The sequence below is a fragment of the Dasypus novemcinctus genome, chromosome 6 (assembly GCF_030445035.2).
Source record: "Dasypus novemcinctus isolate mDasNov1 chromosome 6, mDasNov1.1.hap2, whole genome shotgun sequence".
NCBI lineage: Eukaryota > Metazoa > Chordata > Mammalia > Cingulata > Dasypodidae > Dasypus > Dasypus novemcinctus.
In genome coordinates, this window is record NC_080678.1 from 857,561 (window position 1) to 876,872 (window position 19,312).

The 19,312-nt window shown below is 39.1% G+C and overlaps 1 protein-coding gene across 1 annotated transcript in view; it reads left to right on the top strand.

Annotated features, from left to right (window-relative positions):
* Nucleotides 1-6,251: 6,251 nt before the first annotated feature.
* Nucleotides 6,252-19,312, top strand: part of LOC101431103 (zinc finger protein 709-like) — a 31,828-nt gene continuing 18,767 nt past the window's right edge. The window contains exons 1-2 of the mRNA XM_023589341.3: nucleotides 6,252-6,368; nucleotides 11,386-11,560. The gene's annotated coding sequence lies outside the window, so the exon portion shown is untranslated. The remainder of the gene's footprint in view (nucleotides 6,369-11,385; nucleotides 11,561-19,312) is intronic.

The following is a 19,312-nucleotide window of genomic DNA, read 5'->3' on the forward strand; positions in this document are numbered from 1 at the left end:
GGGAGTGTTGAATTCCCATCCAGGGGAGCGTTTTGCATTCCCCAATGGAAGAGCAAGAATCCCAAGGGCAAAGTGAAGTGAAGAAGGATGGTCCAATGATGGTCCCTTCATGCTGATGAGCCTATCCTTATGAGACTGTGTACTTAAAATTTCTATGTGTCCTAGAGCTGCTGTGTGCCTATGATTTACCTCCTGAGAGCCTCTATGTAGCTCAAATGTGGCCACTTTCTAAGTCAAACTCAGCATATTAATACATTACCTTCCCACCTGCATATGATATGACTCCCAGGGAGGAGCCTCCCTGGCACTGAGAGATTACTACCAATCCCAGCTGGTAATGCAATGAGAAAAAGACCTTGAGTAAGAGAGGTAAATGGTAAAGAAAAATGAGTTGATTTGGTCAAGAGACTTCAAAATGTGTCAGGAGGTCATCAGAGGGGTCACATTTTTTATGTCTCAGCAGGATCCCAGAGACAGCCAAATAAATACCATCCAGGGTAATGCTGCTTTTGAGGGCTACAGAGATACACGGGTTCTACAGTCATGGCAGATGACTCTGGAGTTCAGTGCTGCGGTCACCCCTCGGGCTGAAGTGTGGTTTGCTGGCCTGGCAGGGGGCAGCAGCTGTGGTAGGCCTATTCCAAACCGCTGCCCCCATAATAGGGTGGTTGGTCGGGCCCACCACCACCCCTGAAGGAAGCTCGGCATGGGCGCAGAGTGCCCTCAGGTCTCCCCTTCTCGGCAGCCATGCTTCTGTGGCCGCCCCTCCTCCCAGATAGCGCCACACGATGATGCCTTCTTCTTCTTTCTCCCTGCGCAGGCGCAGGGCGGAAAATTCCAGTCTGCCCTTCCCCCCCACCCCCGACAGCAGCAACAGCCAGGCGTGGGCAGGAAACTCAAGTCTGCCCTCTACCCCAGCAACAGCAGCCACCAATCCCTAAACCCTGCCACTTCCCCCAGCAACAGCCAATCCCTAACCACCACCCCTCCCCCTTCCAGTACCTCCCACTGACCTTTCTCCGGCAACCAATCAGAACAGAGCGTGGCTTCGACCAATCAGCCTTCCCCAGCCTCTATAAAACTGTTGCCTCTCCCTCAATAAAGTTGGACTTGCGTGTTTACCTTGTCTCCGCGGTAGTTCTTCTGCCGTGCGCCCTCCAGTCCTGAGAGCCCCCGACAAGGGCCTGGCCTCCCTTGTCCCCAGTTCATTGCCTGCTTCTCCGGGCAACCCCTTCGTTGCCGGCTCCTCCAGGTGACCCCGTCAGCCGAACCGCACAACCCCTGTGAGACCAACCCCTCATCTGCTGCCGGACCGACCCCTCATCCCAAGTGGGACCGACCCCTCGTCCTAAGCTGGACCGACCCCTCATCTGCAGCCAGACCCCACCTCTACTGACCGAGCAAGCCACCGCACAGTGCCTTGCCAGCAGGCCCTACTTTGGAATTTGTGCTCCTCAGTGTGAAGGAGTTGGACTCAGGTGAGACTTCTCTACACATGCCTCTTCTGTCACATTTACTGAACCAAAAGATGGTTTTTGGAGAAGATTAGCTAGTTTAAACAAAAGAAAAAGACGGATGATGTAAATAAATAAAATTAGAAATGAGATGGGGGCATTAATGCTACCTGAGCAGAAATTAAAATATCAAAAAAAGATAATATTAACTGTGTGCAAACAAACCTGACAATGTTCATAAAATGGATGAATTCCTAGAAATCCATGAACAACACACACTGACCCTAGAGGAAATCAAAGACTTCAACAAGCCAATCACAAGTAAAACAAATTTAACAGTCATCAGAAACCCCCCAAAATGAAAGGCCCAAGACCAGTTGGCTTCACAGTGAATTCTGCTAATCATTCAAAGATGATCTAATACTGATCTTTCTCAACCTCTTCCAAAAGTTGAGCAGGAAGGAACATTACCAAACTCTGTCACTGAAGCCATCACCTGAATACTAAAGCCAGACAGAGATATTATGAAAAAAAAAATTATAGACAAATATCTATAATGAATATAGATGCAAAAATCTTTAAAAAAAAAACTTCCTGACCAAGTTAAAAAGCACATTAAAATTATGCATCATGATAACATGTTGTTTTTTCGTGTGAGGTACTGATGCCTGGGATTGAATGCAGGACCCTGTATGTGGGAAACCAGTACTTAACCACTGAGTCACATTGGCTTCCCTGAGTTAGTTGTTTTTTGTTTTTTGTTTTTTGCTTGTTTGTATTAATTTTAGAAGGAACTGGGAACTAAACACGTGGGAAGCAGAGACTCAACCATTTGACCAACATCCATTCCCTGATCATATGGGTTTTATAGCAGGTATGCAAGGATGGTTCAATGTAAGAAAAACAGTGTATTACACCTCATTAATAAATTGAAGGTAAAAAGCACTTGATTATTGCAATTGAGCTGAAAAGATTTTTCACAAAACACATCACTTCTTGATAAAAAACTCTCTGAAACATAGCAGTAGAAGGAATCTTTATCAATTGGATAATGACCATATGTTAAAAAACCCAAGACAAACATGGTAGTGAATGGTGGAAGATCATTTTTTTCCCAATCTCATTGGAAAAAAACAGGGATGTCCACTATTTCTCCAGTTAATCAGTATTGTGCTAGATGTTTCAACTAGAGCAATTATGCAAGAAAACACACAAAAGGCACCCAAATAGGAAAGGAAGAACTAAAATGTTCACTATTCCCTGATGATATGGTCCTATCTTAGAATATCCTGAAAAATCCACCACCAAATTACTAGAACTAATAGACATTTTTAGCAAAGTTGCATAATAAAAGATTAATATGCAAAAAGTCAATACAGTTTCTATATACTACCAAAGAGCAAACTGAGGAGGAAGGTAGGAAAAAAATTCCATTTACAAGAGTGACTAAAAGAATCAAACATTTAGGAATAACCAACCAAAAACATAAAGGGCCTGTATTCAAAGAACTACAAAACATTTTTAAAAGAAACCAAGGAAGTCTTCAATAAATTGAAGAACATTCCATGTTCATGTGTTGGAAGACTAAACATCACTTAGATGTCAGTTTTACACCAACTGAACTATAGATTTAATGCAATGCTGATGCAAGTTTAAAAACCTTTTTAGGGAAGCTGACTTGGCCCAGTGGTCAGGGTGTCCGTCTACCATATGGGAGGTCCGCGGTTCAAACCCTGGGCCTCCTTTACCTATATGGAGCTGGCCCACATGCAGTACTGATGCACAAGGAGTGCTGTGCCATATAGGGGAGCCCCATCCGCAAGGACTGCTCTCTGTAAGGAGAGCCACCCAGCATGAAAGAGAGTTCAGGCTGCCCAGGAATGGCACTGCACACATGGAGAGCTGCCACAACAACAAAATGATGCAACAAAGAGAAACACAGATTCCCATGCTGCTGACAACAACAGAAGTGGACAAAGAAGAACACATAGCAAAACAGACACAGAGAACAGACAACTGGACAACTGGGGTGGGGGAAGGGAGAGAAATAAAAAAAAACAAAACCACTGTCCTAAAAAACAAAAACCTCTTAGTATAATTGGAAAAGCCAATTATCAAATTTATCTGCAAGGATATGGGCCCCTGAATAACCAAAACTGTCTTAAACTAAAAGAATGAAGTTGAAGGACTCTCACTTCCTGACTGTAAAGCATATTATTTACCTACAGTGGTATTAAAAAAAAAAAAAAAAAAAAAAAAAAAAAGCATGTACTGGTATAAAGATAGATTGATGGAGTCAAATCAAGAGTTCCAAAATAGACCCTCATATCTATGGTCAAGTGAGTTTTGACAAGTCTGTGAAAAAAGCCCAGATGAATCAGAACAGCCTATTCAACAAATTGAGCTGGGAAAATTGGATAATCATATCTCAAAGAAAGGAAAGGATCCTATCTTACACCTTATACAAAAATAACTTAAAATAGGTCAAACTAAAAACTAGACTCTTAAATCTCCTAGAAGAAAATGTAGGGAAACAACTTTTAGATCTTGGGTTAAGTGGTGGTTTCCTGGCCCTTCCACCCAAAACACACGCTATGAAATAAAAAGCAGATTAAAAGGACTTAAGACTTCCTCAAAATTAAACATTTTTGCATTTCAAACATTTTTTCAATAAGGTTAAAAGGCAGCATATTCAATGGGAGAAAAACCAACAAGAGTTTTATTGCCATGTTTTATAAATAGATCACATAAGTCAATTACCAAAAAACAATCAAATTTAAAAATGGGCAAAAGAATTGAATAGCTCATTTTTCCAGAGAGGAAATACAGATGGTCAAAAGAGCACATGAAAAGATGTTCAGTATCACTAGCTATTAGGGAAATGATCAAAACTGCAATGTGATAATGTTTCATGCCATACAGAATGGCCATTATTAAAAAGATAATTACAAGTGTTTGAGAGGATGTGGAGAAATATGAACAATCCTTCACTGTTAATGGGAATGTAAATGGTGTTGGCTCTGTGGAGTATGGTTTTGTGGTCACTCAGAAAGCTAAATATAGAACTACTCTATGATCCAGCAATCCTACAACTAGGAATATATACAGAAGAACTGAAAGAAAGAATGCTAACAGATATTTGCACATCCATGTTCATAGTGGCATTACTCAAAATTGTTAAAAGATGGAAAAAGCTTAAATGCCCATCAAACAATGAATGGATAAACAAAATGTGGTATAAACTTCAAGATAATACTCTTCACTTGTAAGAAGAAATGAAATCAGGATGCATGTGACAAAAAGGATTAACCTTGAGGATACTATGTTGAGTGAAATAAGGCAGAAACAAAAAAGATGAATATTGTATGTTCTCACTGATATGGACTAACTACTGTTAGTAAGCTTATGTAATTACACTACAGAGTACAGGTTAGTAAGAGATAAAATGCTAGCTAAGAAGGGGGAGGTGATATGGAATGTATGTGAAAAGTTTAATAAAGTCAGTTGTAAATATGTTGCAATGGAGAGAGTTGAATGTAACACATTATAATAACTATTACATACACTGCTTATTTATAACCTGTGATTGCAGATGAAAGATGTAGTCTAGGGAGGTTAATGTTAATTGAAAGACAGCTATAGGATAGTCTACTTGGTCATTTTGGTGGTAGATGAGGATTCTGTTTAATAATATAAATACAAGAATGTTCTTCAACTACAAGATGTTAAGAATTTGGTGATAAATAAGAAAAATACAACTAATATAGACTATAATTATGAACAATATTGTAATGTTTTTGTAGGAAAGGCAAAGAAGGTACTATATCAATGCTAAAGGTAAAAAAAAAGAGTTTAGTTTTATGAGAGGTGAATATGATTAAATGGTTTTTTCTTCATCTCCTTCATTAAGAAGGAGATGTAGGTCATGTCATTTAACCAATCTCTGCTCATTTATGTATCCTTCTGAACACTGAAGAAATAATTCTGAGTTTGCTTTTAGGATTAAATATGATAAATGTGACCGGGCAGAAAATGTTTAGATTAATGTTTCCATAATTTGTTAAGCCGCCTTTGTATTTTATTTTATTTTTTGAAGTAGAGATAAAGTTAGAAAAAATCAATGAGGGAGTAGATGTAGCTCAAGTGGTTGGTTTCCTGCTTCCCATGTATGAGGTCCTGGATTCAATCCCTGTTACCTTCTAAAAACAAAATAAAAAACTAAAATCTAAACCAACTCTCATTGGAGAGTGGATGTAACTTGGTGGGTGAGGTCTTGCTTCCCATATAAGCTGTCCTGATGTTATAGACCAGCGATATTGACCAGACTCAGACTTTGAATAAAATTACAATTGAGAGCTTTATTAGCTGCGCGGCGACTGCCTTGCCCTATGCAGAGGGGAGAGAGCAGCCCCGAGTCTCAGGGAAGGGGTGGTTTTATAGCTTTTTAGGAAGGGGGCATCTACTAATAAGCAAGCAAGCAAGCAGGCACAGAAGCAGAACACTGCGGTTAGCTGAAGATAGCGTATCTATTTAAAAAAAAAAACTCTTCTTGTGAGCAGTCTCATATTATTTATTGGCACTCTCCTCGGCGGTAGCCCTAAGGTATTTATTTATCTGCAGGCAAGGTTATTTTTTGGCACTCTCCTTAGTGGCAGCCCTGAGGTATTTATTTATCTGCAGGCACTTGCAATTCCTATTTCTTAATGTAGTTCTATTTCTATTTCCCCAAAGTGGACTTACCCTTATACTGAGTTCAATCTCTGGTAACTCTTGGGGAAAAAAAAAAAAAATCAGTGGTGGCGGGGTGACGTCATCAACCAGCGCCGGAAGCCATACCCTGAAAACATCTCCACAAAATGGTAAAGACTGGAGAGGGGCTCCACGAATGCCGAAATGAAGAAAGAAAAGTATCAGGTAGGAAACTTCTATCCAGGACCAACTGGTCCTCTTTGCTTCCCTCTCAGTGGGGGCCCTGCAAAGCTTCTGGGTTCTGCAGCAAGCAGCCTGGACCCCTCTCACTGGGGAAAGAGGTTTTTGAGGAACTAACAGCAGTGAGTTGGGGCCCTGTGTGCATCCAGGCACAGAGACCCAGTGCTGAAAACAATTTGCTGCGGGGTGCTGGAAGCAAAAGGGCCCCCATTTTGGGGGGGGGGGTAGGGAATAAAATCTCAGATTGGCTGTGGTTGAGCAGTGCCATCACTACATCCAGTTTGTTCGGGTTGAATTCCCTAAATGCAGAATGGACCTTTCCGAGGGTCCCACCTTTCTGCAATGACTCTCTGAGGCAGGATAACCTAGCAGGGAAGAAACTTTAGGCAGAAAAGCCTCACAGAGAAAAATGGAGAGGGAGGATTAAACTGAAAACCTGCTGGACTGGAGAGTTCCAGAAATGAAAAGTGTAAGGAAAATGGGGTGTGGAGAAGTAGGAGCCTGTGACCACCCCCACCTGAGAGAAAAATTCCACAGCCCCCTAACTGCCTATATCTCACTTCTGTAACTAGCTTGCTCAACTGTAAAACCTTATCTCAAGGTCTGCTCCTGTAGAAAGTGTCATCAGCCCCTGCCAAAAGACCACCTACCCAGACCCTTGTAAATAACAAGAACTCCCCGACCGCTTGTCTCCCCTGATAGAATTCCCAGCGCTTGATTAACCGCAAACACCTGCTTCTGTATGTGCTTGCATGCTGAGCTATTGCCCCCCGCCCTGAACCTAAAAGCCTATATAAGCAAACTCTCCCCGTGACTCAGGGCTGCTCTCCCTTCTGTGTAGGACAAGGCAGTCCCCATGTGGCTAATAAAGCTCTCAATTGGAACTTTATTCAGAGTCTGAGTCTGGTTGATATCGCTAGTCTATAACAGGGGAATTGAGTGAGGAAGAGACTTTAAACAAATCATAGGAGCAGGGGACAAAATTCTACACAGAAACAAAGAGAACAGATGAAGATTCCTGAAGAAGGAAGAGAGGAAAAACGGGCAAGTTATGGCAAGCTGTTATGTTTCTTGTACTGGGGAAAGGAGCGCTTATAAGAGATAGGAATTAAGTTAAGCTTCAGTTTGCTGATGTAGGGCTTAGCATAAAGGTCTCCATCTAGGGTCTGTGTAATTTATTTACCTCACCTCAGTTTGATGTGGCTGTCAGCCATTGAGAGTTGTGATAAAAATTTAAGGTGTTGAACCCGTTTCATTTACTGCCTAAGGCCTTGGGGTAATATTTGCTAGTTGTTTTCATGTTGGGCTCATAGATGGTCATTATGTCAGTTTTAACATGATCATAATTTTTAGATCATCCCAGACATAAATCATTTGCTGGGTCACAAGTGGTTGGTGACCTACATTCAAATCTTTGGGAAAAACAGTCCACCAGGGAGATTATAATGAATACTATGAGTGATAAAAGGTCCAAATGCCCACCTCATAGTATATGCCTAAGCCCAGTTCCCATGTTTTGACCCAAATGAAATCAAAGTGATCAAAAGGAAGGCCTTACCTGTTTAAATCATGTAGCGCATTTAATTATTTCATTCACTTTTACCTCAACCTCCACAGAAGTATGTACCCAAATACAACAGGTGGTGTTGGCAATGACAAAAGTGCCTCCTTGTGCAGCTAATAAATAACAAGTATAGTAACAAATCTAATGACTTGTTGTGCAGCTATAGCTTTAGCAGTAGATTCAGTAATTTCTCCTATTTTAAGTCTAATCCTGTTCTCATTTGTCTTAGCCCTAAGCCAAGATAGCAGCAATCTGCCCAAAGAACCAAACCTAGAATCATTACCTCCTTGGATAAATTCTCTTTCCCCTGAGACTGTAGCTTGTGGGCAGTAGCCCAATGAGAAGTTTCAGATTTATTATGAATTCCTAAAGGACTGTGAGGTGACCAAATGCTTATTGCCCAGGCATTTTATCAACTATAAAGATAATTTACAACCCAGTCAACTATCTGATAACATTTCCAAAATAAAAATATTGACTGAGAGAATGGATGTGGCTGAAGCGATCAGGCTCCCAACTACCATAAAGGAGGTCCAGGGTTTGATTCCCAGGGCTGCCTGTTGAAAGGCAAGCTGGCCATAATGGTGAGCTGGCCTGAGTGGAGAGCTGAGAGCTGGCCTATACAGAGAGCTGGCCCAGCAAGATGATGCAACAGAAAAGGCACAGAGGAGAGACAATAAGAGATGCAGCAGACCAGGGAGCTGAGGTTGCACAAGAGTTTGAGCATATCTCTCTTCTGGAAGGTCCCAGGATCAATTCCCAGTGCCACCTAAAGAGAAGACAAGCAGACATAGAAGAACACACAGAGAGCAGACAGTGAATACAAGGCAATGGGGTGGGAGGGAAATGAATAGATAAAATCTTAGAAAAAAAAATTTTAAATTATTGCCTGGCAGAACAATGTAAACACAGTCAATGTGATGTTGTTTGTAGATTTATTAGTAGGAATACTATCATTTGTCCTTAGTGTCCAAGGGTCTGTCTTATTGAGACTATAAATGAAAAGCTTACCAGAATTTATTTGTATTGTGAATATTTTGCAGATCCAGTAACTTAAACCTGAAAGTGGACATGCATTGTTAATATAACTTGTAGTTTGTGGAAGTATGTGGACTATTATGGCAAGTTTTCTGAATTCTTCTGTGATATCTTTATAATTTTCTCAATCAGTTGTGTCTATTATGTGGTTTACACTGAGCAAAAATGGGTACTTTCCTTCCAATGCACTTTAAAGAACAATTCCTGAAACACTGGGTTTCCAAGTGAGAAAGTTTGCTAGGCAAGCAATGAGATCACTGGTCTAGCAAGGGCCCAAAAATCCTCCTCCTTGATTTTGAGGAGTTTAAGGTTTTTATGGTTTCAAACAGGGGAGGGTGGAGTGGTTATAATCACGATAGTAAATATACACAAACCTATTTTTCAAATAACCATAAACAAAAGTAAGATCAGACTGTAATAACCATCACGATAGTATATGTACACAAGGGTGTGCCTCATTTGAAATAACCATAAAGAAAGGTGAGGTTGACCTAGCCAGTTTCAGTAATTTCAGGTATTAGCTTTGGACTATTCTATAATATAGTGAAAAAATAAGGGGAAAAAACATCTGTATAATGATTCAATAATCATAAATTTAAGCTAGTTCTTAATTCTTGGTAACAAGGTTCCAGGTCCAAGAAATTTTAAAGCAGAATAAAGAAGGCTTGGGTCTAGTATTCACATTTGATATGAACCAGATTGTGCAATTTGATCTGAAGAGACTGAACCATTTGGGATAAAAAAGAAATTTGTTATGGGTAGAACTGTGGAGTCCCTTGCAATGTGCATATATCAGGGTTTATGGTGACAATTCAAACGGTCTATAATGTTACATTCCTTTGAAAAGTCCTTGTAGAAACAGACAATGACATTGTCTTTCCAAGCCAGTGCAAGGGCAAAGCATAATGAAATATAAAGATTTTATACATTATGAGTGTTTGTAAGGTAGAGTCTATGCGAGGACTTGTTTATGCTAGCATTTGATCTGTTACCTTGGGAATAAGTAGTCTACTTTGTGACATTGTCTACTTCCCTTCCTGGCTAGTTGGATTTTTAACTCTCCAAAATTAGTCCAGGACTCTGGTAGAACATTTTTTTGTTGAGTAAAGTGGACCCATGGCTCAACACCCTGTAATAAATTTGTATTACCAGAAGTTAGGAATACTTGGCATAGTTCCTTTTAATCAGGATCTAGGGCTGTATTTGTATGTGTCATTTTCAGTAGATCCATTATCCTGGTGTCAGATTATGATTAATGGAGTGTCTGTCATATGGGATAGGAAAAGTGTCCTTCATTTGTTGAAGGTAATCTTTGGCATAATGCATTAAGGATTTACAAATTGGGTCATGTCATTGTGCAACAATGTTCTCAATTTATTCCCAGAGATAGGTCTACCAGGAAAAATTTCATATGGGGAGAATTTGAATTTCCTAAAATAAATGCTATGAATAAACAGAGGGCCTAAGGTAAAATTTGGGCCCTGTAAAGGCTAGGTTCTTCAGTTAATTTAGACAGCATTAATTTAAGTTTATAATTATGCCTGTTTTACTACTGGCTGTTTTTGCATGAAAATATGCAAGTGCATTTTAAAAACATTCACACTCAGTCCTTTTTGTGTAAACCTTTATTTTAGTAAAGTAACTGCATATGGGAATAAAATGGCAGAAAGGAGATAACTTACTTGTTCACAATTTTCAACTGGCATACCAGATGTGAGGAACCCTCTTTGCTTCCAGAGCATGATGAAATCACTGTAGGTCAGGGGCTCTAAACCAGGGTCTGTGGAGATTTCAGGAGCAGGTTTTCAGGGGCTCTGTGAATTTGAATTGAAAATTTTAATTTAAAGATATGCTGATGTTGTGTCATAAAATTATGTGCTGCTACATTCTGAGTAGGGGTCCATATTGTTCACCTGACTGGCAAAGGGGTCCTTGGAACAAAAATGGTTAAGAACCCCTGTTATAACTGTTCACTGAATTTCCTTTTGATGGAAAGCAGGGTTGGTAAGAGTACAGAGTTCATCCTTTTTGGTGGAAGAAAATTGTGGATGTCTGCCTTATGCAATCAGTGTGTGCTTGATAGTAAAGTATACACACTCTAGAACAATAAAAATTTTCCTTGTTTCTTCAGCACAAATATAGTCACAAGGGTGACTCAGAAAATATTGGTAGATTTCCATTCCTCTTAGATATACAGATTAATAAGAAACTTTTTGCTATAGGTGCTTTAGAGTACTTTCCTGGGACAACCAAAATCCATAAAAGTGTGACATATCTTTGAAGAAGCAGAAAGGTTGGTTTTGAGAGTTTTAGAAGGAAGTGAATGACACAAAGTGTGCATTGAGTAGATTTATCTTGACTAACATCTGTATTAATCTAATTTTGTCTTTTCAATTATAGGAATGATGCTGTTACAACTACATTAAAAAAGAGTTTGTCATCAAAGTGCTGTTTTTTTTAGAGAGAAAGAAGCTCTGAACTACACTTGTGATGAAAGCAGCTTCATTAAGACTTGGGTTCCTTGCATTCTCAGTTCATTTGGATTCTCATGAATAAGGGAGAGAATTTTAACCAGGTGGGAGAGTACTCATTTATTTTGTAAATGATTTACTTTTTAATCAGAATGTGTTATTTACTTTGACTACAGGCAGTTGGATAAAGGCAGTTTGAGGTCAGGTAAAGTTATTGTAGATATATAATATTTCTGGATTTATAATTTGCTCATTTCCAAAGTGAGACTCTTTTAATATATTATCACTCAAGGAAGGATTTTATGCATTTAGACGAGGAGAGAGACCAAAATATGAACAAACAAATGAATAATAGTACAATGAAAAATTATATGAGTGACCTGAAGGAATAGTGGAATTTTAATATAGGCTATAGGAAGGGTAAAGGATACTTCTGGTTGGGGTTCAGTGATGAGATCTCTCAGGAAATGACAAAACAAAGACTAAAAGAACATGAGGATGATGTGGGAAGTTTTTAGAGGAGATTTCCACAGAAATGAAGGGTGGTTATAGTGTTCAGTGCTGAAATAATAACTAATATGAATGTGTTTGAATGTTTCTGAGAAATGAATTCTTATTCAATTCTTGGATGCCTGGAGAAGTCCTAACTTAAAATTACTTACTTTGAAGGAAATACTTTGTTAAAGTGGCATATCTTGATTATATTCACCTTGGGTGACATCTAAGTTAATCAGAGAGTTAGCTCTAGAAAAAGAATTTATTTTAGATTTGTGGGCTCCTGGTGGTATTATTGTTTTGAGTTATGTTGGATTTTTTGCCTTTATGAAAATAGAGATGTACACTCAGTTTTGAGCCAACAGTGGAGTAAATTAAAGCAATTGAATAGATGTGTGATTGTCATGATAGTGTACAGAAGTGGTAGAGAAAGGGGGCTACATACAATTCAGCCTTGAGATGGTCTAATAATCCTGTTTGAGTATATGGCCATGCAGAACACAAGAGGGAATATACTCAGGACTGAACTGTCAGAGAAGTCTAGGAAAAAGAAAGTTCCCAAAAGGTCCAATTCTTTACTTCCAAGTTATAGACTGAAGAACACAACTGGATTTATTCATGAGGAGCTTATTGGAGATGGTAGCATGATTTACTTAAGAGGAAGACTGTCATGCTACTAACTCATTCTTTAAGGTGTGTGAGTAAAGCATAAAAGTGCTTATGTAGATTGACTATGAAAGAAGGAAAAGGAGATCAGGCACAAGAGATGAAATAGACACAAGGGGCATTTTGGTTCATAAAAGAAAAGAAACAATGAGGTTAAATGATGAGGTGATTGAGTGTGATAGGAGAGAGCAGTTGCTAGTAAAGACTACAAAAAGGAACAGGGAAGCCTGTAATTCTCTTGGAGATATTCAACTTAAAACAGGTGACAAGGCTCTTCAGTGAGAGAGGAGGAATAACTAATGGGTATGAATGCAGGAATAACTGTAGACATTGTGGTGCCAAGTTGAGGTGATTTTTTAAAATGACATCATTCACCTAGTTATTATGGGGTTAATCTCCTCTGGTAAAAGTAATATGAAATGTGAGAATATATGGATTCAAGCTACAGGACTTGAAGTGATTATGGGAGATGGAGGAATGACTCAATTATCAAGATATAGTCTTTTTCCCACATATATTTGAAAGTACTAGGAGTTATGATTGTGTATTAGTCATAAGTGAGAGCTTAGTAATGTGCTGTGTCACATGCAGTAATAAACAGGACTGAAAATTAAAGTCACTTCCTATGTGGGCAGATATGGAAAATAGTAAGTTATCTATTGACACATTGGGTAAATACAATGACATCAGAAATGTTCTTGGAAAAAGACCTTGACCAAAAGGGGGAAAATGTAAAAGACAAATGAGTTTATATGGCCAAGAGACTTCAAAGTCGGTCATTTCAGAGGTTATGATTATGCATGTCTCAGGATCTCATTTACTGTCAAAGTAGCTACTTTTCCAAATAGCAGGACTCCTTGGGTCTCTGAAGACATCCAGACACTATAGTCAGGTCAGATAGATCAGGAGTTTGGTGCCTTGCCAATGTGCTCTACTTTGGAATTTATGCTCCCCAAGGTGATAGAGTTGGACTCAGTTGTGATATCCCTACACATGGTTCTTCTGTTCTTGAATTTGAAAGGATAATTAGTATTAGAGTTGGTAGATGTACATCCAAGAGACTTAAATAATTGGGCTGTCTTTGTGCCAGCTGGGCCCTGAATCTCAATGGAGTTGCAACATTTACTCTCCAGTTCATTGGACCCACCTAGGACAACTAACAAAGTGAGAATGGACAATTTCCATACCAAAGAACCAAGAAAGTTTATAGCTGCAAGCAAGAGATTTCCATTCATCAGCCCTAATGGATCACAGCCCTCTCTTTTTTTTTTTTGTCTTTATTTATTTTTTTAATGTTACATTCAAAAAATATGAGGTCTCCACACACTCCCACCCCCTTCATCCCACTCCTCCCCCCAATAACAACAACCTCCTCCATTATCATGAGACATTCATTGCACTTGGTGAATACATCTCTGAGTACTGCTGCACCTCATGGTCAATGGTCCACACCATAGCACACACTCTCCCACAGTCCATCCAGTGGACCATGGGAGGACATACAATGTCTGGTAACTGTCCATGCAGCACCACCCAGGACAACTCTAACACCCAAAAATGCCCCCACATCACATCTCTTCCTACCATTCCCTTCTCCCAACAGCCACCATGGCCAATTTTTCCACACCAATTCCACATTTTCTTTGATTACTAATCACAATAGTTCATGAATAGAATATCAGTAAGTCCACTCTAATCCATACTCTATTCCTCCACCCTGTGGAACTTGGGATGGTTGTGTCCACTCGACATCTATATCAAGAGGGGGCTTAAATTCCACATGGATGCTGGATGCAATTCTCCTGCTTTCAGTTGTAGGCACTCTTGGCTCCCTGGTATGGTGGTTGACCTTCTTCACCTCCATGTTAGCTGAGTGGGGTAAGTCCAATAAACCAGAGAGTAGGAGTTGCAAGTCTGCTGAGGCTCAGGGCCTGGGTATCACATGGTCAGTCCAGAGACTCAGGTACCCTGGGTATACACTAAACCCCAGCAACAGCTACAGATCCGGTAAAAGTAACAGGAGAGGCTTGTGGAAAAAAGATCACATCTGAGTTCAGCTCCATCACACAGAAACACAAACTCCAAAGTAGGGACAACTGACATGGCACTGAACTCCATCTGCCATGACCATAAAACCTGTGATCTCTGTAGCCCTCAGAAGAACAGATACATGGGGTTGTATATACTTTACCAGTCTCTGGGACTCTGCTGAGGTGTGCATGAGGGCAACCCATCTGATAACCTCCTGGCTCTTTTTGGAGAGTCATAGCCATATAAAGTCATTTGTCCTTTCCATTTCCCCCTTTTCTTCAGGTCAAAAAGCATTTATAACTCCTGGTATTATATGTAGACTGAGATATTCTGCTGGTCCGAGTTGACCCTTTCATTCAAGGTCATTTTCTAGTTACATCATCAGCTGGTAGTTGGTAGTAATCCCTCGGCACCAGGGAGGCTCATTCCCAGGAGTCATGTCCCACACCGGAGGGAAGGCAACACATTTACATGCTGAGTTTGGCTTTGAGACTGGCCACATTTGAGCAACACGGAGGCTCTCAGGAGGTAACTCTTAGGCACACTGCAGCTCTAGGCCTTGTTCTTATTTCAGGTGCACAGGCTCACAAGCATAGTAGTTAGTATCAAGGGCTCATTGTTGGACCTTCATTTTTTTTGGTCTTTGCCGTTGTACTTGGGGGATTGTTGCTGTTCCTTTAGGGACTATGATATAGCTCCCCTGGCTAGAACTCAGCACTTCCTCAGTTGTTGTTTTTAATGTAATCACTATGAAAATATCCAAACATTTTTATGTACCCTGGATATATGTCCTGGAGAACTCCCTGCCAACCATGTGTCCCCTGTCAATAACATCCCACACCAGTATTCCTCCCCTGCAATTGTTGAAACTCCTTATGATCCTAAACTTCTTCAAAGATGAAACCCAATATATTGCCAGGTTCCATTAATAGTAAAATGGAATATAGTGATGAGTTTAAAGGTTAGATATAGAATACATATTAACTTAGAAAAATTGAGGTAAAAATAAATGGGGGTATCAAAAATTTTTAAATGCAAAAGCTTTGTTTTTGATATTTTGCCTTCCATCACTGCAGTAAGTGTTGCCCTGTATGCAAATTGGCAAGCCAACTTCTGTCTTTTCCTCAGTGTCCACATCCTCTTGTTTCCCTTTTTTTCCATAATTATTAAGCTTATCTTCACAAAAGTTTTAGATCACAGTAATTCATATATACAATATAAAGTACTCCCACATATCCAACATAAAACCCTTTTCCCTTCCACAGCAATAATCTTTTTACATATTCATATTATATTTACTGAAACTGATGTACAGATATTGAGACAATAGCTTTCAAACAAGGTAACATTTGTGTTTACATTGTGGTTTATATTTTAGACTATACAATTTTCTAAATTTTTAGTTATGTTTTACACTATGATTTACATTTTAGTCTATCAGCCCCTATATATTTTTGGTGTAATTTAATATGTCTTATATCCATCTTTGTGTAATCTTGTTCAACACTTCTATTACCCACACACTTACATTGACTACATCTATTCAATACCTCTTTCCCACTCCCCTTAGGGCCCACAGCGACAGTCAATCTTCATTGCTTGAAGAGACATGTTCAGAGATACTTGCAACAGTGTTGCGGGCTTGGCATGCTTAACTGCCCTAATGCATTGGGAGCCACCATTTCTCTCGAGAGATACAATTCCCTCTATTTGAGAACATCAGTCCTGCCCAGGATGTCAGTATACCTTCACTCTCATTATATAGGTCTCTATCCAATGATATAACCCACTATGGCAAAATGAGCACTCACACACTCTCTAGGAGCCTGTTCTGCAGCAGATTATCCCCTTTAAGCATCTTGAACAGGTAATCTTCCTTATTATATTTTTTAAAAGGTTTTCTCAGCATTATACTTTCAACAAACACCTGGCAATCTCTTATTTTCGTATGTTGCCCCACCCTCCCCCCAATTTCTTGGGCAATATTACCCATCCTCCCATCCCAAGCCTCCCTCAGTCCCACAAAGCCCCACACAAAGGTAAGCTTATTCCCCCATTTTATCCCTTCCTTGTACAGATACTTTCCTCCAGCTTATCATAGATTTCACCCATGTAGGTGTCAGCTTATATCCTTTCTCTACCCCCCAATTTTCTTTAACCCTATCATTCAGGCTCTAACTCTCTGAGGCACCTTGGTTTACTTATTTCATATCATTGAGGTCATGTAGTGTTTGTCCTTCAATGCCTGGCTTGCTTCACTCAACATAAGGTTCTCAAGATTCATCCATATTATCACATGTGTTTGTAGTGTATTCATGCTTAAAGCTGAGTATTCCATTGTATGTATATACCACATTTTATTTATCCATTCATCTGTTGATGGGCATTTTAGTTGATTCCAACTTTTGGCAATGAACATTGGTGTGTATATATCACTGTGTGTCCTTGTTTTCAGTTCTCCTGGGTATATACCCAGCAGTGGAATTGCTGGGTATTATGGCAGATCTATAGCTGGTTTTTTGAAAAACAAACTGCCCTCCAGAATGGCTGGATCCTTCTGCATTCCCACCAGCAGTGGATGAGTGTTTTCTTTCCTCCACATCCTCTCCAGCATTTCTAGTCTTCTGTTTTTTCATAGCTGCCAATCTTATGGGACTGAGATGGTATCTCATTGTAGTTTTGATTTGCATTTCCCTAATTGCTAGAGATTTGGAGGATATATTTTCCTGTGCTTTTTAGCCATTTGTATTTCTTCTTCAGAGAAGTGTCTGTTTAATCTTTTTCCCATTTTTTAAATGGTTTTTTTGTCTTTTCATTTTTGAGGTATAAGAGTTCTTTATATATGCAAGTTATAAATCTCCTATTAGATGTATGGTTAGAAATATTTTCTCCCATTGTGTAGGCTCTCTTTTCACTTTCTTGACAAACTCCTTTGAGGTGCAGAAGGCTTCAATTTTTAGGAAGTCCCATTTATCTATTTGTTCTTTTGCTGTTAGTGCTTTTGGTGTGAAAGTCATGAAGCCATTTCCTGTAACAATAAAAGTTCCTGTAGATGCTTCCCTACACTGTTTTCCAAAGTTTTTGATCCATCTTGAGTTGATTTTTGTGTAAGGTGTGAGTTGGTAATCCTCTTTCATTCTTTTACATATGGGTATCCAGTTCTCCAGGCACCATTTGTTGAATAGGCCATTCTCTCCCAGTTGAGAGGGTTTGGTGGCTTTATTGAATATTGTATGACTATATATATGAGGATCTATATCAGAACTCTCACTTCGGTTCCATTGTCTGTGTGTCTCTCCTTGTGCCAACACCATGCTCCTTTCACTAGTGTAGCTTTGTAGTATGTTTTGAAGTCAGGTAGTGTGATTCCTCCAATTTCATTTTTCTTTTTGAATATTTCTTTGGCTACTCGAGGCCTCTTTCCTTTCCAAATAAATTTCCTAGCTAGTTTTTCTAGTTCCTTAAAGAATGCTGTGTTGATTTTTATTGGGATTGCATTGAATGTGTAGATCAGTTTTGGTAGAATAGACATCTTAATATTTTGTCTTCTCATCCATGGACAGGGAATATTCTCCCATTTATTTAGGTCTTCTTTGATTTCCTTGAACAATGTTGTGTAGTTCTCTGTGTATAAGTTTTTTACATCTTTAGTTAAATTTATTCCTAGGTATTTGATTTTTAATTTACTATTAAATGGTATTTGTTTCTTGATTTCCTCCTGAGCTTGCTCATTATTGGTTTACAGAAATGCTACTGATTTTTGTGCATTGATCTTATAAGCTGCGACTTTACTAAACTCATTTATGAGTTCTAGAAGCTTTCTTGTAGACCTATCATGGTTTTCTATGTATGAGATCATGTGATCTGCAAATAATGAAATTTTGAATTCTTCCTTTCCAATTTGAATGCCTTTAATATCTAGTTCTTGTCTCAGTTCTCAAGCAAGTACTTCTAAGACAGTGTAAAATAGAAGAAGTGATAGTGTTCATCCTTGTCTTGTTCCTAATCATGGAGGGAAAGATTTAAGGATTTCATGGTTGTAAATGATGTTGGCTGTAGAATTTTCATATATACTCTTTATCATGTTCAGAAAATTTCCTTGTATTCCAATCCTTTGCAGTGTTTTTATCATGAAAGGGTGCTGTATTTTGTCAAATGCTTTTTCTAAATCTATAGATATAATCGTGATTTTTTTCCTCCAATCTGTTATATCATGTATTACATTGATTGGTTTTCTTATGTTGAACTATCCTTGAATACCCTATTGAATCCCACTTAGTCATGGTGTATAATTCATTTAAAGTGTTGTTGAATACGGTTAGCAAGTATTTTGTTGAGGATTTTTGCGTCCTTGTTCATTAGAGAAATTGGTCTGTAATTTTCCTTTCTTGTGGTGTCTTTGTTTGGCTTTGGTACTAGGGTAATGTTGACATCATAGAATGAGTTAGGTAATGTTCCTTCTGTTTTGATTTTTTGGAAGAGTTTCAGCAAGTTTGGTGTTAGTTCTTTCTGTTAGTTTTGTAAAATTCAGCTGTGAAGGTGTCTGGCCCAGGGCTCTTCTTGGTTGGGAGGTTTTTAATGACTGATTATATCTCTTTACTTGTGATTGGTTTTTTGAGATTGTCAATTTCTTCTTTCATCAATATAGGCTGCTTATCTGGTTC